The following is a 23,910-nucleotide window of genomic DNA, read 5'->3' as shown; positions in this document are numbered from 1 at the left end:
AATGAATTGTAAAATGCTGCTGCAGCACAAAGCAGTAACACATGAGCAGACATCAACACATTAAGTGTACATACTATAAAAATATACACAATTACAAGGACCGAGGGGAAAGGATAATAATTATGGCACCTTTGCGCTACTGCATTTACAAGTAGTGATGTTGCGAGCAGTTCTGCAAACTGCTCGCCGCGAAACTATGGGCAGCCTAGCCCCTGTACTACTTCCAGGTCACAATGACCTGCAGTAGTACGTATGCCCTGGGCCGGGGATGCGTTCATTAGTACGCATGCTTGGTGAGCGTCCTAGATTGTGCGCCTGTGGCTGGGCATGCTCTGCGCATGAGCGTGACATCACGAAGCGTACCTGGCAACAGGTGCACAATCAAGGCCAGGGCATGCGTACTAATGAACGTATCCGGCCCAGGGCACCCGTGCTACTGCGGGTCATTGCGACCTGGAAGTAGTATAGGGCCAGGCTGCCCATAGCTATTCGCTGGCAAAGTGCTCGCCAGCATCACTATTTACAAGGTGGGGGAATGACTACATCTAAGTGCCCATAGTGGGAGGGGGAATTTAACCTAGAAACTGCCGTGGTCATAACTGTAAATGGTCATTTTTACTCACAGTAATGACTTCCATTCTGTGCCTCCATCCTGCCATTCCCGCTAACTGCCACAAGGGGGAGCTCCGGGTATGATTACTGCTCGGAAAGCCGATCTCTTTCACTTCTGGTTAGTGGAGGTATGGGGCTGGAGTCAGAGCCGGGACAAGGTCCTTCAGCACCCAAGGCTGAGACACCAAAGTGCGCCCCTCCACCCCTCCCACCCCAGCCGTCACACACTGATTGCTATTAGACTAAGAGGGCCACAGGGCCCACAACCTCCCCAACACCTTAATATCTAGTTATCTGGCTTGCAGTCACTGCTATGTATCCTCTTTTCTTATTTATTTCTGTTTCAAACACAATTAGGAAAGACAGCTGAATGAATTGTGCGCCCCCTCCTACACTGCGCCCTGAGGCTGGAGCCTCTCCAGCCTATGCCTCGGCCCGGCCCTGGCTGGAGTAGCTTCTATCCAGTCTACTGCCGAATCTGCGAGAAGTGGATCCTCGGGGTGACTATGACGTCTGACAAGACGTCATGTCATGGGCGTGTCACCGCTGAGTACAGCGCATGCAGTGACAGGTGACCGCATGCAACCACACGTGACCACAACACAAATACCTTACCAATACCTTACCATGGAAGTGTATAGCTTTGGCCTATCATTAGTACCCCAGTATGTGCAGAAGCTGCGCGCTGCAAATGAACTCCGCTATTTCCACATGCACCAAAAATGGCAGCTTATAATTTAATTGTAAAATGCAGCTGCAGCACAAAGCAGCAGCACGTGAGCAACATCAGCACATTCACTGCAAACACTATTAAACATATATACAATGTATAGGCCAGAGGGAAAAGAATATTCAGCACACTTTTGCGTTGCGGCATTTACAAGATGGGTGTGGGACTGAGCTCTGGCTGTCTATAGTGTGCAGGGGTCAGGTGGTGACCTATACTGGGGAGGGAGGGAGTGAAAACATCCCGCTGGCTATACTGGGAGGGCGAGATTTGGGACCTGGGATAAATGTAACCCAAAACCTGTCCCTGCCCCGGTCAGAACTAGGTTCATTTTTACTCACAGAAATCTCCTTCAATGTTTTGCCTCCATCCTGCTATTGCCGCTACAGCCACAAGGGGGAGCTCCGGGTGTGATCAGTGTTCAGACAGCCGCTCTCTCCTTCTAGCTGCCAGCCACAAGGGGGAGCTCCGGGTTTGATCAGTGTTCAGACCCGCTCTCTCCTTCTAGCTGCCAGCCACAAGGGGGAGCTCCGGGTGTGAGCAGTGACAGCCGCTCTCTCCTTCTTAGTGGAATCGACGTATAGGGCTGAGGTAGCTGCCGTCTTAGCAACACGTCAGTCCTCTCTGCTACCGCCGCCGGCCGAGTGTGCGAGCTCGAGCTCTCTGCAACCGGCGCCGAGTCTGCGAGGAGCGGATCCTCGGGGAAGGTATTATGTCTGACGTCATACTGGGCATGTCACCGCTGAGGGTGGTGCATGCAGGCACACGTGACCTGAGCCCATTTACCTTACCATGCAGCTATATAGCTTTGCCTTTGGCCTATCATTAGTGCCCTGAGGGCGGTGCATGCAGGCACACCTGACCTGAGCCCATTTACCTTATTACCATGCAGCTATATAGCTTTGGCCTATCATTAGTGCCCTGAGGGCGGTGCATGCAGGCACACGTGACCAGAGCCCATTTACCTTACCATGCAATATATATTAGCTTTGGCCTATCATTAGTGCCCCAGTAGCTGCTGTGCACTATCGTTATTATTGGGGAACACAGAGCATAGTGGAGGATGGATGTGAAACATAGATAAGGAAGGAAGAAGCCTGTGTGCTGCTGTACGTGTAGAGTATGTAGTAATGTCTGCCTATTGACTGTTCACATGCAAGGAGGCAGAGCCCTGGAATTGTGTACTGTATATGCATAATATGATTAATTAATATTTCTTGGGGTTTGGTGTGTGTGGAGGTGGAGCTGACTGCAGGTGGCCATACATCTGTCAACTTGGCGGACAATCGACCATCCAATTTTGTTAATTATGTTTGAATTGGATAAAATCGGTGCCGCCAAGTGACCAATCAACAGTATGACCAAATTGAGGCTGAAATTGGTTGAATGTATTGATTAGGCATGCAGGGAAATCTCGGGTCAACGTGGTTGATTCAGTACGTGGCGGTAACAGCATGCGATAAACATGAATGACGAATGTGACAGAGACCCCCTGGCTGCTGTCCCTCCAAATGTTTTATGTACCCCCTGGTGCTCATACTTTACCTGTCCCCTCAGTGTCTGCACTGTACTTCCACAGATGTGCCCCACATGACTACCGGCATATAGACATGGGGTGTGTGTCACACACGTGCTAGATGCCGGGTAGTCATATGGCGCGCCAATGCAGGAATTCAGTGCTGACACTCGGAAGTATAAATGCACGGGGTAGGGGGGGTCACATAAAACATTTGGTGGGGCGGCGAGGCAATGTCACGAGGCCATTTCCTAAAATATTTCATGCTGAAATCGATCAAGAATTGGCCTTTGGTGTATGGGCAGCCAACAGATCTCTAACTGATTAGATTGGATCAGATAGAGATCTGTCTCTTGGTGGAATCTGCCCATCATCCCTAGATGTTTTGTGAGTGCTGGAGTGAAGGCAGGGACTTAAAGGGAACCAGAGACGGACAGCATTGAAAAAATAAAAAAGCTTTTATACATACCTGGGGCTTCCTCCAGCCCTATAAGCCTGGATCGCTCCCACGCCGCCGTCCTCTGCTGCCTCTATCGCCACTACCGGGACGCAGCCAATTGTACGCAAGAGCAGGGACTCTCTCCATATCCTTACGCATGTGCCTGCGTAGTATGGAGGCGCATGCGTAAGGATATGGAGAGAGTCCCTGCTCTTGCGTACAATTGGCCGCGTCCGCCGGTAGTGACGCACTGCGCTTGCGTCGACTGGCCGAAAGTACAGGACCCGGTACCGGTGGATAGAGGCAGCGGAGGACGGCGGCATGGGAGCGATCCAGGCTTATGGGGCTGGAGGAAGCCCCAGGTATGTATAAAAGCTTTTTTGCAACGTCTCTGGTTGTCTTTTAAAGGAGTCATCAGGGGAAAAATAGTAAAAGAAGTGGTACTTACCGGGGGCTTCCTCCAGCTCCAAGCTCCCAGGACGTCCCTCGCCGCAGCTCTGCCCGCAGCCGTTCGCAGCAAGTCCATCGCGGTCCCTGGCGATGACATTAGAGCGACCTCCAGGTTGCTCTGTACTGCGCGAGCGGCGCTGTCAATCACTGCCACGTGGGCCGGAGCGGACTGCGAATGCGCAGTACTTTAGGTCTACCAGTACTACCGCAGTACTACCTGGAGGTCGCTCTGACGTCATCGCCGGGGACCAGGACGGACCTGCGGCGAACGGCTGCGGGCAGAGCTGCGGCGAGGGACGTCCTGGGAGCTTGGAGCTGGAGGAAGCCCCCCGGTAAGCACCACTTCTTTTACTATTTTTCCCCTGATGACTCCTTTAAGCGGTGGAGGAAGGATTGTTTTGCTGCAGATTTTAACATTTTTCAGAAACGGCCCTGCACTGGTCAAGTAAATAAACACTGTTCATCTTTTCCACTTTGATGTTATATTATTATTGGAGTCAGAACCTCACTAAATATTTCACACTCAAGAATCCAATGTGCACTGCATATAATGCTTGGTACACATCATAATTTCCTGTCAGATAGATGGGTCAAATCAACTATTTCTGACAGGTACAATCGATTTTTCGATCATGTCTCTACAAAATTGATTACAAAAAAGAACGATCGGACCTTTCAGAAACAATCGATTTAACTGGTCTGTCTGACGGGAAATTGCATGGTGTGTATCAAGCATAAAATATTGTAATTTCCATTACCAGCCACAAGGGTGTACTTACCTTGGTAAGGGTAAGCCTCTGGATTCTCCGTCCTCCTCCACTGCGCCGTTCCAGCGCTGAGATCCCTGCAAAACCACTTGTGGACTGTTTGCGCATTGCACAGGAGCACCAGCCAGGCTCCAGCGGAAAAAAGCCAAGCACAGTCGGTTCTGTGCTACTGCGCAGGTGACGCGTGGCCACGCTTCAGGTCTCATCACTGGACCGGCCTGGCTGATGAAGATGGGGGATGTTTCTAGAGGATCCAGAGGCTTCCCCCTCCTGTAGATCCGAAATAGGTTGTAGCAAACATTATAGGTTTGCTTTTAGGCTGGTTTTACACTTGAAAAGTGTTTGCGGTGCGATGCACACAAAATGCCTAACCTGTAACCCTGCAGCAGAGTGCTCCGACAGGGTCATATGTATAGTGCCTTCCCCCTCGCACGCCCGTCGCCCTGTGACGTACTCTCTGCTGGACAGGAAGTACGTCACTGGGATTTTCTGGTTTCCCTGTCGTATTCCAGTCATTTTGCGCATCCACACCGCTGACATTTGCCCATTGACTTAATTGCTTCCACTGCCGCTGCACCGTCGCGTAACTTGGTAACGTGTTGTTGACTCTGCGGTGGCTCGACGGTGGATCGGGCACTTCCTTCGCAAGCCAACATGGTAAGTGTGCTAGGCCCCATTTCCTTGCATTGCCGTTGCGTTACGATGCGTTTTGCACCTGCGCAGTAGAGTGGACCCGATGGGGCTTGACTATTTCCGCTAGAGCCAGAAGGGGAAGATGGTACTGTGCCTGTGCTGGATCCAAAAGGTAAATATCGCCGCGTGTCATAGGTGCTACTGAGCCTGCAGGCGGCCGTCAGTGGATTTTCAGGGGGAGCCAGTGCTGGATAGGAGCTACTGTGAAGGACAGGGAAGGCCTCATTAGGATCCAGAGGCTTCCCCCTCATGAAGTTAGTACCCCCAGGGACACTTTTTCAATTACAGACTCTCTTTAACAACAAGGGCATGTCAGTAATCTGATCAGGGCTGCACTCCTTCTGGCACAAGTGTGGCCGTGCTGCGCCTGTGTGAGTACGGCCGTGCTTGTGCAGTAGGCTGGAGCAGATACTGCACAGGTGAGGCCCTGCTCGCATGGCTGCAGAGGGAGATGGCTCCAAGCAGCACAAGGTTCCCGGCAAGCAGCGGAGGACACAGAGGGAAGCCTCCTGTAGGATGCTGAGGCTTCCCTCTCCTTAGGTGATTGTGTTTCTGAACACAAGCTTCAGCTCAGGTTTTCCAGCCCAATATCCAGCTACTGCATAGATAAACATAAAAAAGGAGAAAAATCCCTACCATTACAGTGGTTCATGTGCATGTAAACCATTGCAATTTTGGGGATTTTTTTTTTCCTCTCAAATCATTTCAGACCATTGGAGTTGAGCTTAGGTACTCCTTTTTAGCAAAATATTGATGTGCTGTGTGTTTTAATATATTGAAATGTGTGTGTGTGTGGAGCTTGTGTATGAGTACTGTATCTGTATATTCACTAAATATGGGCAATGAGATTCATTTTCTGGCGTTCGGTGTGGGTGCTGGGGGTGACTGTGTGTGAAGAGTGGCCATACATCTGTCAATTTTGAATTTGATCTACCATTCTTATTATCTGATTGTATGAAAATCAGTATTATAATAAGCCTGCTTAATCAAGGATTTGACCGGTTGGACATCTAACATTTGGGGATCAGCATCCAGGGGTGGCGAGGCGGCAACACAATGCTGATTCTTGAGAGATTTAATGTTGAAATTGATCAGGAATCGGCCTGTGGTGTATGGACAGGCAACATATATCTCTCTGATCTGAGAGAGATCTGTCTCTTGGTTGAATCTGCCCATACATTTCTAGATGTATGGGCCAGGGCTGTGGAGTCGGAGCAATTTTCGGGCACCTGGAGTCAGTCGGTTGTTTCATGAACTGAGGAGCTGGAGTTAAATGATTTTTCTACCACTCCATGTTTCGGACTGGGCTGAGGAGTCGGAGTCGAGGAGTTGGAGCTATTTTGGTACCTGGAGTCGGAGGGTTTCATAAACAGAGTTGTAGTCAGATGATTTTTTTTCACTCCACAGCCCTGGTATGGGCATCTTTAGGGAGGGCAGGATTAAAGGCAAGTCGACAAAGGCACTAGCCTGGTGATGGCAGGGGGCCCGCATGATGTGGGGATATGAGGGTTTTATTTTTCCTGAATTACGGTATACGTTTCACTTGCCTGTTATAAGTTGAATTTGGCTTTTAGTGTTTCTGCATTTCAGGCCATAAAGCAATAAAATGTGAATATTTTGAATTTTGTTTTAATCAAATTCATGCAGGACACAGAGATGTTTCATTTGTACAGAAGTAATAAGACAAAGCTTGTGGCTGGTTGCTATTTCAGAGTGCTAACATCATCAGAAAACTGAAAAAAATCTTTGGGTCACCCTAGCATACCTGCAAAAAAAAAAAAAAAAAAAAAAAAATCACTGTCTCCAACTGTAATTAATAAAAACACAGGACTATTCTGCAAATATGCATTAAAGCAGACCTTCAGCATAATTTAAAGGGCCCTGTCTTGCCACGCTGTCTGGTTACATGACGAGAGAGGGTGCTCTAATCATAGAGGCAGGGACACCTGAAGAAGGTATATCACTATTCTGCTTTGGGGGAGGGTTCACATCTGGCTACTTACTCTGGATGGCCCCCTACACGGAGTGCACCTACTTCTGGCTACCTAGTTCTTCTTTCTACCTTTATGGAGGGAGGCTACCTATACTGGGTTGCCCTTCGCTCTACCAATACCGAGGGGGCTACCTATACCGTGGGGCTACCTCTGGCTACCAATAATGGGTGATACTTCCTAATACTGGGGTCCCTTCTGACGATCTATACCGGGGGGCTACCTATACAGGAGAGCTACTTCTGGCTACCTGTACTGTTAAGGAGGGGGCTGCTTCTGGCTATCTAGACTGGGAGATGATGCATACATTTGGGGGATTACTTCGGACTTCCTATACACTGTGGAGCTACCTGAGGCTATCTGATACTAGAGGGTACCCTCTGACTACCAATACTGAAGGGCTGCTTAATACCAGGGGCAACTCTGGCTACTTAAAACTGGTGTGGTGTGGGGGGCGGAGGGGGCACAGAGGTTTCTTACTAGCTGCACCCCTGGTACTGTGGTAATAATGTTTTTGTTATTTCAGGATACAGATGATGTCAGATTTACTTGACTTCTATTATAAGTAAAGATTTGCTTTAAAGAGAAACCGTAATTAAGGATTGAACTGATACTCCCTTTCCCATGAGAAAGCTTTTCCTTTTCAAAAATGGATAATCAGGGGGCTCTATATGGCTGATACTGTGGTGGAACCCCTCCCACACTGATGCCAGGACCATTTTTGCATTGTGGGAAATAACAGGATCTCCTTCCACTGATATCTCTTTCCAGCAGTAAAAATGTCACCATGTGGTAAATGTCAGAATGTAAATCAGGGAGAGAAAAGATTTTACAATGGGCAAACACTGACTAAATAATTTATACATAATTATTGTAAAAATTAAGCACTTTTTTAGTACATTATTTTCACTGAGTTCTTCTTTAACATGATCACATTTCTGCTTGATATACCCACCTTTCCATGGCAAGGACAGCGTGCAATATCTGGACGAGCGACAGAACCCCCAGCTCTGTCTCTCCTAGTGTTTTATGTCCAAACACCCCCCCCCCCCTCCCCCACAGTTAAACTTTACCTGTCTGCCAACCGCGATGAGAGATTTAAGCATTAGGGCCCCACGTAACTACCGGCATATAGCATGTGGTGATGTCACACATGCCCTACGTGCTATAATGCTGGCAAATGCGGAAGTACGAGGAAACGGACATTATGACAGGTAAAGTATAACTGCACGGGCACTGCGGGGGGGCATAAAACATTAGTAGGGGACAGTGGGTGAGAGTGGTGAAGCGGCGTCACAGGGCCAGTCCCCGAACTAATTCATGCTGAAACTTATCGGGAATGGGCCTGCGGTTTACGGCAGCCTACAGATCTCTCTCAGATAAGATTTGACCAGAGAGAGACCTGTCTCTTGGTCGATCGCCCACCAAACTCACTAGATGTGTGGATACCGTAAGTATTCAAAGCAGGGGCTCACAGCAGGTGGGTAAGTATTTAGCATAGTTGCTTATGGTGGGGTGGGCATGTATTTAGTGCAGGTGCTTACAGTGGGTGGATAAGTATACTGTGCATGTGCTTACAGCAGATGGGTAAGTATCCAGCACAGATGCCTTCAGGATGTAGATATGTATACAGCTCAGGTGCCTACAGGGTGTAGATTTGTATACTGTGCATGTGCTTACAGCGGGTAGGTAAGTATTCAGCGCATGTGCCTACAGGATGTAGATATGCATACAGCACAGGTGCCTACAGGGTGTGGATACGTATACAGCCCAGGTGCCTACATGGTGTGGATCCATTTACAGTGCATGTGCTTACAGTGGGTGGATAAGTATTCAGCGTAGATGTCTTCAGGATGTAGATATGTACACAGTGCATGTGCCTACAGGGTGTAGATATGTATACAGTGCATGTGCCTACAGGGTTTAGATAGGTATGCAGTGCATGTGCCTACAGGGTGTAGATAAGTATGCAGTGCATGGGCTTACAGGATGTAGATATGTATGCAGTGCATGTGCCTACAGGGTGTAGATATGTATGCAGTGCATGTGCCTACAGGGTGTAGATATGTATGGCATTACAGCAGGTAATTAGGTATTTGGAGGTCTCTGGAAGTTTCATGTCAGATGATATAAAAGTTTACTGTGTAGCATTAACGAAAGATAGTTGCTGCATTTATTTTATTTACATATTACATTATTTTATTCTGCAGACAGACCTTGTGGTAAAACGCCTTTTGAGGGGAATGTAAGTATGAGAAAACTTAGTAATTAATAATTCTGGTGCAGAGATGTTTGTATTGTACGTGTTCAAGTGGTAAAAGTATGATGTGTGTATTCAGTGCAGGAAGTGTATCAGACTGACCTGTCTCCCTGTTTTAGGGCCCATTTCCACTGTGCTGATGTGCGTCTTGCGAGATGCACACCGGTACTTGCAGTAATGCAAGAATTCACCTGAATCCCTCTAGCTGTGCCATGCATATAGAGATTCAGATTTGTGATGAATATTTTGGCTGCATGCCATCTGATTCTCGCCCCCGGCGCATGCAATATTTTTCAGTAGGCTGCGTTTCCCCACTTGATTTTACATGCAGGAAAATGCAGTGATTCATGTCTAGTAGAAACAGGCCTTTAGGCTGTAAGCTTTAGGCCGGAGGAGGATGCCCCAGGTATGTATGAACATTTTTTTCCCATTCATCTTTGGTACACTTTAAAGAGACTCAGAAGTCTCTAAAAAAAAAAAAGTGTTTTTTTGTCATAAATCTTTTTGATACTATATCCCTAACTAAACCGCCGCATCCCCACCGATGTAAACTATCTAAATCCCCTCAAACTCCCCGGGGGGCAATCCGGGCAGCTCTTCCGTGTGAGGCAGGGCTATGAGCTGCAGCCCTGCCTCACACGCGTCTGTCAGCGGCGGATCGCCGCCTCTCCCCTGCCCCTCTCAGTCTTCTTTCGCTGAGAGGGGCGGGGGAGAGGCGGAGATCCGCCGCTGACAGACGTGTGTAAGGCAGGGCTGCAGCTCATAGCCCTGCCTCACACAGAAGCGCACAGGGCAGCAGTCGTGGATTTTGCGGGGTAGAGTTAGACTGTGCTCCCCGCCCCCCCCCCCCTTTCCCCCCCTTTCCCCCCCTCCCCCCCCTCCCCCTCATTCTACTACATGGCCACATCTGAGCTTATAGGCACCGCACTGTCTGTAGGTGTGACTCAGTGACCACGCGGCTTCCCACTATAAGACCAACAAAAAAAAATGATAAAGTTATTATTATTTATATAGCACCAACATCTTACATAGCACCAACATCTTACACAGTGCTGTAAAGTATATATGTGCAGGGCTGTGGAGTCGGTCCAAAAATCCACCGACTCAGACTCCTCAGTTTAGGATTACTCCGACTCCGACTCCTCTAATTTGCATATTACAATTTTGTTGATTAAAAGTATGTAACATGAAATTCGTCTCTTAACTGCCAACGCTTAGGAATTTTACAAGACAACTGAAGTGAGAAGGATATGTAGACTACTATATTTATTCCCTTTAGACTAAAACTAGTCCTTGGTAAAAGTACTTGTAAAAGGTACAAACCGGAAAAGGCCCTAGGCAATGTAAGTGTGGGTACATGTAAGAATGATGTGCAGGTATTCTGCAGGGGAATGAGGAGATTGTAAACAGACAACACCTCTGTGTTCAATGTGCACAGCATTCTCAGTGGATTCCCTGCAGCTCTGTGGGGAGTGCATATGTAGAGTATAGTACTACTGTGTAACAAAGTAAACCTGAGACAGATGAAATTAAAGTTTTATACATACCTGGGGCTTCCTCCAGCCACCTTCAGGATAATCAGTCCCTCGTTGTCCTCCTCCACCACCTGGATCTTCTGCTATGAGTCCAGGTACTTGAGCCAGTCAGGCATAGTGCGCATGCACACACTCCGCCGCCAGGAGCATACTACACCTGTGCAGCACTATTGCGCAGGTGCAGAATGTTCCTGGCTGTGGGAGCGGCATGCGGCCGGACAGCGCTGACTGGCTGAATTACCAGGACTCATAGCAGAAGATCCGGGTGGTGGAAGACAGTGAGGGACTGATTAGCCTGAAGGGGGCTGGAGGAAGCCCCAGGTATGTATAAAACTTTACTTTTCACCCGTCTCAGTTTCCCTTTAATTTGTAGTCACCAAACCAAATTTTAATAACATATCAAATTATTTGATTTCATCAGCAAAGGGAGTGCATACATTTGCATAAATCAGCATCAATGCAGAATTATTTCCATCTCGTTGACCATCTCTATTAGTGACATGGCTACACATCAGGCTTTATACTTACAGCATAGATGTTATTTAGTGTATATAAGAGATTCCTGTGTACACATCATATATACAGTCACAATCAGATGTGTATATCTGACTTTAAAAATAGGGGAACTGCTTTATTGAAGCAGCACAAGTAACTAAATTTGATTGGTTTATTTCATTTTTGTAGACTAAGCACAGCTATTACTGTATATATACATTATTTATAATGACTATTATCTGAGAAATAGAAAATTTTATCATATTTTCTATTTTAATTACAGTTACAAATTCATTAGGAGTCGGTGCATTTTTTCCCGACTCCGACTCCAGGCACCCAAAATTGCCCGACTCCACGACTCCGACTCCACAGCCCTGTATATGTGTATGTATATATGTGTGTATGTATATATGTATATAAATAATATTCACTAACTGTCCCTCAAGGCGCTCACAATCTAATTCCTACCATTGTTATACACTCACCTAAAGGATTATTAGGAACACCTGTTCAATTTCTCATTAATGCAATTATCTAATCAACCAATCACATGGCAGTTGATTCAATGCATTTAGGGGTGTGGTCCTGGTCAAGACTAGCTCGTGAGCTCCAAACTGAATGTCAGAATGGGAAAGAAAGGTGATTTAAGCAATTTTGAGCGTGGCATGGTTGTTGGTGCCAGTGGGGCCAGTCTGAGTATTCCACAATCTGCTCAGTTACTGGGAATTTCACACACAACCATTTCTAGGGTTTACAAAGAATGGTGTGAAAAGGGAAAAACATCCAGTATGCGGCACTCCTGTGGGCGAATATGCCTTGTTGATGCTAGAGGTCAGAGAAGAATGAGCGACCACTTGAATGCGCTTACGTCACATGGCGTTGCTGCAGAGTGCGGCCACAAAGCGCCCTGGTGGACATACTGCGCATTCACAGCGCAGGATGTTCGAGTCGGAGGTCAATGACTGCGCTGAACAGTTTGAAGTTAGCACTAAAGTATCCTTTAAAGAGCCCATACATCTAGGGATGTTAACGAAGGGATATATCTCTCTGATCAAATCTGCTCGGAAAAAGATCTGTCGGCTGCCCATACACTGCAGGCCAATTCCCGATCAATTTCACCATGAAATATCTCGGTAATTGGCCTTGTGACGCTGCCCTTCACTACCTGGCTGCTGTCCCCCCAAATGTAAATGTGCGCCCCCCCCCCAGTCCCTCTTCATTGTAATCTTACCTGCTCCAGCTGCCGCAACCGTCCTGCTGCTCCCGGTCTCGTCCGCTGTGTCCCCCGATCTTCAACATGTGTGCTGGAAAACCTAAGGGATTGAAGAGTGAATGACATCTGTACATTTTTTATGAATAGGTTGTTAATATGATTATATTCTATTATTTATATGCAATCAGCACAACAAAAAAAATACATTTATGGACTACATAATTGGTTTACCAGGCTTAAAGGAGACCTGACCTGGGTCCTAAATAAATCCACAAACTGACTCCCTGTGTGTTGTGTGGGGAGGTGTGCATAGGCTTACCGCACCTCCCGCGGCCCCACATCTGCCTCTGCTTCCCTATCACTTCCGCTGTATGGGTCCTGGTCGGTGTGGTCAGCTCCCTCTGACTTGGACTTACTACGCTGCGCATGTGCAGTATGTCCGCTTGGGTGCCTAGTGACCGCGCTCGCTGGTGACCCCAGGTGCTCTACAGACATACTGCGCCTACCCAGTGTAGTATGTCTGGGACACACACACACACACACACACACACACACACACACACACTTTGTTGATTTATTAATGAGTAATGTATCCAATAAGATCTGCATGGGGGACAGTCTGTAGACTTTTACTATACAGGCTATGGAGTAGGCTGTGGCTCCCATCAGAGGAAGGGATAGATTTAAAGCACAACTGAAGTGAGAAGGATATGGAGGCTGCCATATACTGTTATACAATACCAGTTGCCTAGCTGTCCTGCTGATCTATTTGGCTGCGGTAGTGTTTTAATAACATGAGAAACAAGAAGATGGCTACACTTATGAGATCTGATAATGATGTAAGTAACATCTGATTTACATGCTTGTTCAGGGTGAATGGCTAAGGCCTTGTTCACATGCGTTCCGCTCGCGCGTCCGTCCACAGTGGGCTTTTTTATAGGCTTTTTTTTTTTCTAATTGCTGGCGTGTGGGTGGACAATTCGTTTTTGTAGTTAGCGGTTTCTGACGTGTTTTTCCCCAGCGTTTTGGTAATTCACTCCCTGACGCAAGTCAGGAAGTGAACTCTTTGATCTGGAAAAGAATAAATTAAATGTATTCTTAAAGTGAACGCAATCTCTCCACAAAACGGTTTTGTGAGCGATTCACGTTCTCTATACCTTCCATTGAGGCAAAATGGCCTCAAAAATGGCTCCAGCACCGCTTTACAAGGAGGAACGCAAACGAGCTGCTCACATGTGAACTATCTCATACAGAATCATTGTGTAAGCGCTTTCAGGGCGATTTTGAAAAATCACCTGCGCTTAAAAAATAACAAACGCCTGCAGTGTGAACAAGCCCTAAAAGTATTAGGCTGGGTGCGAGTTTTCTGTCATGTGCGGTTTTTTTGTGTGTGCATTTTTAGTGCGTTGGCGGTTTGTTTGCCGCATATGCATTTTTCCAGTGTTTTTTGCGGGCGTTTTTATGCATTTGTGGTTCGCATATACAAAACGCATATGCGTTTTATATGCGTTTTCAATTGTGGTTTATGCAAATCACCAGAAAAACAGGAAGCGGAAATAAAATAAAAAACGCATATAAAAATGCATTAAAAAAGGCATACTATTGCGTTACTATTGATGATCATTATGTGCGTTTTTGAAAACGATGCAACAAAACTAGCGTTTTTAAAAATGCATGTTTGAAAATGCACCAAAAACGCATATGCGTTTTTTAATATACATTTTTTGATGCAGCCCATTGATTTCCATTAGCGGCAAAAATGCTGCGTTTTCTGCAACGCTAGCTTTTCTGTTGTCTGTTCCTAGCCTTAGAGACAGAGGATCGAGCAGGGCAGCCAGGCAACATTTAAAGCGGACCTGAACTCATAACGTCATCTCTGCTCTAAAATATACGCAACAGCATAATAATCTTTAAACAAAAAAAATGTCTTTGTTCTCCTTGGTACAAATCTTAACCACTTGAGGACCCCCCCCCCCCCCCTTAAGGACCAGACCCTTTTTTTTCCATTCAGACCACTGCAGCTTTCACGGTTTATTGCTCGGTCATACAACCTACCACCTAAATGAATTTTGGCTCCTTTTCTTGTCACTAATAAAGCTTTCTTTTGGTGCTATTTGATTGCTGCTGCGATTTTTACTTTTTATTGTATTCATCAAAAAAGACATGCATTTTGGCAAAAAAATGATTTTTTTTTAACTTTCTGTGCTGACATTTTTCAAATAAAGTAAAATTTCTGTATACATGCAGCACGAAAAATGTGGACAAACATGTTTTTGATTAAAAAAAACCCATTCAGCCTATATTTTTTGGTTTGGGTAAAAGTTATAGCGTTAACAAACTATGGTGCAAAAAGTGAATTTTCCCATTTTGTAGCATCTATGACTTTTCTGACCACCTGTCATGTTTCGTGAGGGGCTAGAATTCCAGGATAGTATAAATACTCCCCCCAAATGACCCCATTTTGGAAAGAAGACATCCCAAAGTATTCACTGAGAGGCACAGTGAGTTCATAGAAGATATTTTTTTGTCACAAATTAGCGTAAAATGACAGTTTGTGACAAGAAAAAAAAAAGTTTCCATTTCTGCTAACTTGTGACAAAAAAAATGAAATCTGCCACGGACTCACCCTGCCCCTCTCTGAATAACTTGAAGTGTCTACTTTCCAAAATGGGGTCATTTGTGGGGTGTGTTTACTGTCCTGGCATTTTGGGGGGTGCTAGTTTGTAAGCACCCCTGTAAAGCCTAAAGGTGCTCTTTGGACTTTGGGCCCCTTAGCGCAGTTAGGCTGCAAAAAAGTGCCACACATGTGGTATCGCCGTACTCAGGAGAAGTAGTATAATGTGTTTTGGGGTGTATTTTTACACATCCCCATGCTGGGTGGGAGAAATATCTCTGTAAATGACAATTGTTTGTTTGGTTTTTTTTTACACACAATTGTCCATTTACAGAGATATTTCTCCCACTCAGCATGGGTATGTGTGAAAATACACCCCAAAACACATTATACTACTTCTCCTGAGTACGGCGATACCACATGTGTGGCACTTTTTTGCACCCTAACTGCGCTAAGGGGCCCAAAGTCCAATGAGTACCTTTAGGATTTCACAGGTCATTTTTGTTTCAAGACTAGAAGACACCCCAAGGTATTCCGTTAGGAGTATGGTGAGTTCATAGAAGATTTTATTTTTTGTCACAAGTTAGCGGAAATTGATTTTAAGTGGTTTTTTTTCACAAAGTGTCATTTTCCGCTAACTTGTGACAAAAAATAAAATCTTCTATGAACTCGCCATACACCTAACGGAATACCTTGGGGTGTCTTCTTTCTAAAATGGGGTCATTAGTGGGGTTCCTATACTGCCCTGGCATTTTAGGGGCCCTAAACCGTGAGGAGTAGTCTTGAAACAAAAATGACCTGTGAAATCCTAAAGGTACTCATTGGACTTTGGGCCCCTTAGTGCAGTTAGGGTGCAAAAAAGTGCCACACGTGGTATCGCCGTACTCAGGAGAAGTAGTATAATGTGTTTTGGGGTGTATTTTTACACATACCCATGCTGAGTGGGAGAAATATCTCTGTAAATGGACAATTGTGTGTAAAAAAAAAAAAAAATCAAACAATTGTCATTTACAGAGATATTTCTCCCACCCAGCATGGGGATGTGTAAAAATACACCCCAAAACACATTATACTACTTCTCCTGAGTACGGCGATACTACATGTGACACTTTTTTGCAGCCTAGGTGCGCTAAGGAGCCCAACGTCCTATTCACAGGTCATTTTGAGGCATTTGTTTTCTAGACTACTCCTCACGGTTTAGGGCCCCTAAAATGCCAGGGCAGTATAGGAACCCCACAAGTGACCCCATTTTAGAAAGACACCCCAAGGTATTCCGTTAGGTGTATGGCGAGTTCATAGAAGATTTTATTTTTTGTCACAACTTTGTGAAAAAAAAAAAACAATAAATCAATTTCCGCTAACTTTTGACAAAAAATAAAATCTATGAACTCGTCATACACCTAACAGAATACCTTGGGGTGTCTTTTTTTTCTAAAATGGGGTCACTTTTGGGGTTCCTATACCGCCCTGGCATTTTACGGGCCCAAAACCGTGAGTAGTCTGGAAACCAAATGTCTCCAAATGACTGTTCAGGGGTATAAGCATCTGCAAATTTTGATGACAGGTGGTCTATGAGGGGGCGAATTTTGTGGAACCGGTCATAAGCAGGGTGGCCTTTTAGATGACAGGTTGTATTGGGCCTGATCTGATGGATAGGAGTGCTAGGGGGGTGACAGGAGGTGATTGATAGGTGTCTCAAGGGGTGGTTGGAGGGGAAAATAGATGCAATCAATGCACTGGGGAGGTGATCGGAAGGGGGTCTGAGGGGGATCTGAGGGTTTGGCCGAGTGATCAGGAGCCCACACGGGGCAAATTAGGGCCTGATCTGATGGGTAGGTGTGCTAGGGGGTGACAGGAGGTGATTGATGGGTGTCTCAAGGTGTGATTAGAGGGGGGTATAGATGCAAGCAATGCACTGGCGAGGTGATCAGGGCTGGGGTCTGAGGGCGTTCTGAGGGTGTGGGCGGGTGATTGAGTGCCCTAGGGGCAGATAGGGGTCTAATCTGATGGGTAGCAGTGACGGGGTGATTGATGGGTAATTAGTGGGTGTTTAGGGTAGAGAACAGATGTAAACAATGCATTTGGGAGGTAATCTGACGTCGGATCTGCGGGTGATTTATTGGTGTGGGTGGGTGATCAGATTGCCCGCAAGGGGCAGGTTAGGGGCTGATTGATGGGTGGCAGTGACAGAGGGTGATTGATGGGTGATTGACAGGTGATCAGGGGGATAGATGCATACAGTACACAGGGGGGGGGGGGGGTCTGCGGAGAATCTGAGGGGTGGGGGGGTGATCATGAGGGAGCAGGGGGCAGTTTAGGGAATAAAAAAAAAATATAGTGTTTACAGATAGTGACAGGGAGTGATTGATGGGTGATTAGGGGGGTGATTGGGTGCAAACAGTGGTCTGGGGGGGGGGGGTCTGAGGGGTGCTGTGGGCGATCAGGGGGCAGGGGGGGGGGAAATCAGTGTGCTTGGGTGCAGACTAGGGTGGCTGGACCACCAGGGCAGGAGGCAGCCTGTATAACACACTTTGTATACATTACAAAGTGTATCATACACTTTGTATGCGGCGATCCGGGTGCTAGTAACCCGCTGTCGCTTCCGAACGGCTGGCGGGTTACAGCGCGAGGGGGCGGAGCCAGGCGCCGGTGGTTGATCGCGTCACGAATGACGCGATCGCTCCGCCGATGCCCGTACAAGGACCGCCGCCAACATGCGGCGGTCCTTGCGGGATCCACTTGCCGGCCGCCTCTGTGCAGTGGGCGGTCGGCAAGTGGTTAAAATAAATCTGCACGGTTTCTCCTTCCTAATTCAAGGAAGCAGACATATTGTTAACAGCCTGTGCTTTTAAATGAGCTTATCTGCCATCTCTGCTGTGGCAGTCATGTGACACAGGGAGAGATCAAATTACAACTTGTGATTAGACACAAATGAAGGGGAATTAAACTTTCTAAATACATACAGGGTACATTTCTCTGTTTTCCTTCAGTTCTGTGCAAGAGTTCAGGTCCACTTATGGCAGCCTCCATATTCCTCATGTTACAGTTGTTCTTAAAACAAAAGTAGACAGGAGGTATGGTGGATCTTTTACATGTGTACTAGAAAACACAATTCCTAGTACATAGCAATAGGAAGTGCGCTGGATATAAGTTGTGCCTTTTACAATTCCTAGTACACACAATCCATTTTTCCATCAGATTGACAGTCAAATTGATTATTTCTGACAGCGCCAATCTATTTTCCGATCGATTTTGTATAGAAGTGATTAGAAAATCGATCATAAAAACGATCGGAAATCAGATTGGAAATCAATTTTGGTCATTTGTGTTGCTGGATCATTATATTGCTATATTGATAGAACGAGTATGTGCTTTTATTGTGGAGGTTTATTGACCTCTCTCTTTTTGTACCAGTTTTTCAGATGGTTTTGTTCCCACAAGATATCTGGTTCGACAGACAACCAATACAGCATCTCAAGTTTCCGTGCCACAGAGACTTAACCAACTATCCTTTATAGACTAGCTACCTCTGTCTATAATGCTCATTATCCTGTATAAACTATTGATGTATTGTACAATCCACTTGCTTCTGTATAAGTATTGCTATGTAGGGTGCAGTACCGTTTGTAGCCTGCTAGGGTCTCCGACATTCCATTTGTAGTGGGGTCCTATGCATGATCTGCGTTGAGAGGATACGGAGATCCGCATCTGTTGTTGTCCAGTTTGCACACTTCCAGTCGTGTGCGTGTGTGTGTGCGTGCGTGCGTGCGTGCGCGCGTGTGTGTGTGTGTGTGTGTGTGTATATATACATTATCTTTCCCCTTGTTTCTGGCGACTGTTCACCGTGCTGTTTGTTCACATTATTTAGAATTATGATTATATTACTGTCCATATTGTTTTTAAATAATTTGCCCATTTTGCCCCTATTAATAATGGCCGCGGCTTTGATGGGCGGTGTTTTGGGGGCGGGGATGGCCTACCACATCAGTCTGTACGTGGAGACCAGTCCCTGTGTGTGGCCACACACCTTACTCAGCCCCTTGCTTCGTCCCATCCAGGCCACCGTCATGATGCACGGCGGCGCGTCACTCCACTGCGACTATTTAATCACTGGGCAAACTGGCTTTACTCATGCCCGGAAGAAGCCGCGTATAGCGGCGAATTGCGACGGCTACAGGCACGCACGCCCTCTTCTCTCTCTCCACACCCGGTAAGTTGCTGTCAGTACACTCTTCCTGGCATATGCCCCAGGCTTACACTGCTCCTTTCACTACTTCACAGTGCACTTTCTACACAGGTCCACACACGGACCTCTTCTCACTCTGGCATCTTCCACACCCTGACGGTTTTCATGCAGGGTGGCCTCATACACGGCCATTCTGCCCTTCTTTTGTGCACAGCCAATTCTATTCATCACCCATTCACTTCCACTACTGTCTGTGGATTGAGACTGTAATATTCTGAAGACATTCACTTTGTGTTTGAATTCTTACAGATTATTGTGAGGGCTTCACTGGATACATATTTACATGTATACAATACAATAATGTGCCATTGTTTTTAGTTCATGTTTTTTTAACACTTTTGATATGGATAAATAAAGGCTTATTTATATTTAAACCTTTGTGGTGCGGTTTTTGTAGGGCCATACTTTGCTTCCTTGTGTACTTATCATGTTTGGTGGCCTTTCTGCACACTATTGGTTTTATTTAATTGAATACCATTAGCCTAACATTGAAGCTTAACTGGATGGTGCTTGTCCAAACCTTTGTGTCAATAATCAGATTGGACCTGTCGGAAATAATCGATTTGACCGTCAATCTGATGGAAAATTGCAAAAAAAAAAAATAAGGGCTAGTTCACACCTAGGGTGTTTTGTGCAATTTTTTTTAGCGCCAGCGATTTTCAAAATAGCCCTACAAGCGCTTGTGCAATATATCCTTATAGGATAGTTCATATCAGCGCGTTTTGTTGGATTTCTGCTCAGCAAAGCAATGCATGTACCATTTTTTAGGAAGATTTTGTTACAATGGAAGGTATAGGAAAAATGCAAAACGCTCACAAAATTGCTTTGTGTGGCAATTGCGTTCGTGTTTTCATGAATAAATACATTGTATTTATTCATTTCTGGATGAAAGAGTTCACTTCCTGACTGGTGTCAGGAAGTGGAAAAACAGAATCGCTCTGCAAAAGTGCTTTATACAAAATCGTAGCGCGCAGTGGAGCGCTGGGAGGGGGGAAAACGTGCAAAAAATAAAAAATCATTGGCATCAGCAATTTCGATTTCAGATGTGAACAAAGCCTCAGTGTTTTTAAAATAATTGGATTTCATCCATTTTCATGGTTGCACCAGGTTTATATACGATTAGTTTAACACAATATGCATTTATACACTCTACATATTTCATGTCACATGTCTATTGATTGATGACTACAAGCTTTTTGTGTAATATATGTGCTCATTCTATTCTGCCAGATGTTTTAAGGGACCTCTGGAAGGATCGTCTTAACAGGCAACCTAGGTAGGTGCCTGGGACCTAATGGGTGCCAGGCGGCCCAACTGACCACTCTCCTACTAAATTTCCTACCTTGCCCAGGGCTACATTTCATCTTAATGCATGAGGGTACATTTCCACTAGATGCATGCAATTTGCAAGTCCTTTTTCGGACACATGACTGTTCTTTAAGGATTCATGCACTTTATGCATTGTAAAATGTCTACAAGATCGCAGATGCATTGCACAGCTTTGAGAACAGTTTAGAAGCAGCAGTGCTCATGGATGGATTACAATGAAATGTGGCCATTAGCAAGCTAGTCGTTTTGCCCCCCTCCTCCCATGGTTCTTTTAGTAACCTGAAATGAGAGGGTCAAAGTGGCAGTAGGGCCCCCTGACACACAGTAGGCCCCAGGCACCTGCCTATGTTGCCATGTGGATGATCCTGCTCTGGCAGTGCTGTTTGGAACTACACAATATCATTTCTGTAGTTAATTTAAAAAGCACACTGTTCACATCAGATATGATTAATTGGAGAAATGCACACATTGTCATGGGCAAAAACATGTATAGAGTGCATAAAGCCTAACATTTCAGCAGGGAAAGGCCCACCAGGAGGGGTGGGGAGACTGCGCTCCTCATCCTACTACATGGCCGAATCTCAGCTTATACGCACTGTATATAGGTGTGACTCAGAGACCACCCCCGCCCCGCCTGGTATCATCTACCGCTGCCCTCCCTTCAGTGCCGACAGGGAGGGGCCTGATCCTGGATCGTCCCGCCCATTTATATGTAATCCCTAGGGGGCAGGGTACTGTTCTGTTTAATGGCTGCCCCGCCCCCTTACTTCATTGTAGCAGCAACCACATCTTTCTCCCCTGCAGCTGCATTTATCTGAGTTGCCAAACAAGAGGAGAGGATCGAGCTGAGAATCGTGGCTCGAGCTAAGCTCTGCCCCTGTCAGTCAAAGCTCGGGACCCGAACCCGCCCCCAACATTCCAATCTTCGCTCCGAAGGTTCTAAGCCACGCCTCCACCAACGTAAGAAGGGAGCGAGAGTCAGGGCTCGCTCTTTAGACTCTCCCTGTATATGTATGGATATATATCCTAATCCTCCTAATGTTTACTGTTCTTGTAACAATATTTGTGCTGCTTGGAACTCTGCTGTACATTTGTTAGTTGTATCTATGTTCCCCTTGTCGTCTTATTGTGCTTTGTAAAGCGCTGCGGAATATGTTGGCGCTATATAATTAAATAATATATGTATATGTGTATACACATATATATATATATATTTTCAAAAGCATGCTGTACATGTCACACATGGTTAATCGAAGAAATGCACAAATTAAAATGGGCAAAAACCTGTATTGTGTGCATAAAACCTAACATTCCAGCCGGTGTAATGTCAGATATTGCAGCCCGGAAGCAGCCTTCCTCACTGAGTATCGCGCATGCTCAGTGGGAAGTTAGACATTATTTAGCTGAAATATCTCCGCTTCCGCACCACATACACTCCCGAAATGTTCAGGGGAGGGAGGGGACCCCCAGATCCAGCTCTGTGTCGAATTGCAGCCCCCTAGCCCCAGTAGTTCCCGAGATAGGTTTGCTGCAATCAGTCTCGGGAACCAGCAGGGCTCGGGGGCTGCAATTCGGCACAGAGCTAGATGTGGGGGTCCCCTCCCTCCCCTGAAAATTTCCGGGGTGTACGTGGTGCGGAAGCGGAGATTTAGGACGTTTCACACCTGGCTGCACAATGTAATGGGGCGTAGGCTCCTACTGCGCATGCGGGGCTGCAAAATCTGAGAGGCTGCAATAGCTGACGTGACACCGGCGAAGGGCCACCAAGAGGGGTGGGGAGACTGCGCTCCTCCCCCTCATCCTTCTATATGACAGCATCTCAGCTTATAGGCACTGTATGTAGGTGTGACTCAGGGACTGCCCCTGCCCTGCCTGCTATCAGTCACCGCTTACCTCCCTTCAGTGCCGACAAGGAGGGGCCTCATCCTGGATCGTCCCGCCCATTTATATGTAATTCCAGCCAACAAGTGGTTACTAAGGGACAGGCAGGGTACTGTTCTGTTCAATGGCTGCCCCACCCCTGTACTTACTTGCTGCACCTCACATGTCTTCCTCCTCTGCAGCTGCATCCGTTTTTGAACAAGAGGAGTGTATCGATGCTCGAGCTGAGCTCCGCCCCTAAGTGTCAGTCAAAGCTCGGGACCAGGCTCCGCCTTAATGGGCTAAGCCACGCCCCCACAGACGTAAGAAGGAAGCAGAGCGAGAGTCTGGGCTCGCTCCCTAGTGTAGTATAGTGCATCAGTGCGGGATGGAGGCAGCAGAGACGCTATGGTGGAGGGCTCCGGCCTCTCTGTCACTGGAGCTGCTGATCAGAGCCGTGCGGAGCTTGAGCAAAGTGGAGCACCCGGTCAGTGTCTGCGAGGCTGCTGGATTTCCGGCAGGATGTCGCGCTCAGCTGCCCGTGACATTGCTGAGCGGTGCCGCCAGGCAGGCTGCTGCTGCTGTCACACGTGCCTAGTGTTGTGACAGCTGGATGAGGCGTCCCAGCTCCTTCCCATAGCACGCTGATAGGCAATGTCCTTCGGGAAAGTGTCAGTGAAGGTGCCCATCAGCAATAATGCTACCTACACACCATACAATTTTCTGACAGATTTACTGTCAGATTATTTCCAACAGGTCCAATCTGATTTTCAATTGATTTTTACACAGAAGTAAATGGGAAATAGATCGGGCCTGTTGGAAATAATCGATCTGACAGTAAATCTGTCAGAAAATTGTATCATGTGTACCTAGCACAAGATTTGTCAAACCATCGATCAATCAGATTGGATAATGCAAATCGACAACAAATGATCAATTTATTATTCTGTTCCATTTGAAATGATTGGATTGGTCCCTTTTTTTTTATTCCATTTATGGACCTGATCATTTCCTTTCGATCACAATTATCAGATCAGAAGGTAGTTTGCTAAAATTGTATCATTATTGGGCACCTTTAAAGGGGTTCTTTCGCGAATTATGAAAAAAATAAAAAGTGGTTTATGCATAAACTATTAACATCCTTTTAAAATAGTGTAAAAAGT

The 23,910-nt window shown here is 46.3% G+C and overlaps 2 long non-coding RNA genes across 2 annotated transcripts; one reads left to right on the top strand and one right to left on the bottom strand.

The window, feature by feature from the left end:
• The first annotated feature begins 1,804 nt into the window (after window positions 1–1,804).
• Window positions 1,805–19,932, top strand: LOC137547002 (uncharacterized). The gene is made up of 4 exons (XR_011026429.1): window positions 1,805–2,046; window positions 9,406–9,440; window positions 11,769–11,869; window positions 18,727–19,932. It is a non-coding gene; the product is annotated as an uncharacterized lncRNA (long non-coding RNA).
• On the bottom strand, window positions 6,818–23,028 carry LOC137547001 (uncharacterized). The gene is made up of 3 exons (XR_011026428.1): window positions 22,918–23,028; window positions 12,717–12,798; window positions 6,818–6,969 (listed from the first exon to the last, which is right to left on the bottom strand). It is a non-coding gene; the product is annotated as an uncharacterized lncRNA (long non-coding RNA).
• Between the last annotated feature and the right edge of the window lie 882 nt (window positions 23,029–23,910).

This window comes from Hyperolius riggenbachi, chromosome 2, assembly GCF_040937935.1.
Source record: "Hyperolius riggenbachi isolate aHypRig1 chromosome 2, aHypRig1.pri, whole genome shotgun sequence".
Lineage (NCBI taxonomy): Eukaryota > Metazoa > Chordata > Amphibia > Anura > Hyperoliidae > Hyperolius > Hyperolius riggenbachi.
The sequence above is the reverse complement of the archived record's forward strand: the minus strand, read 5'-3'. Positions and strand labels throughout refer to the sequence as shown.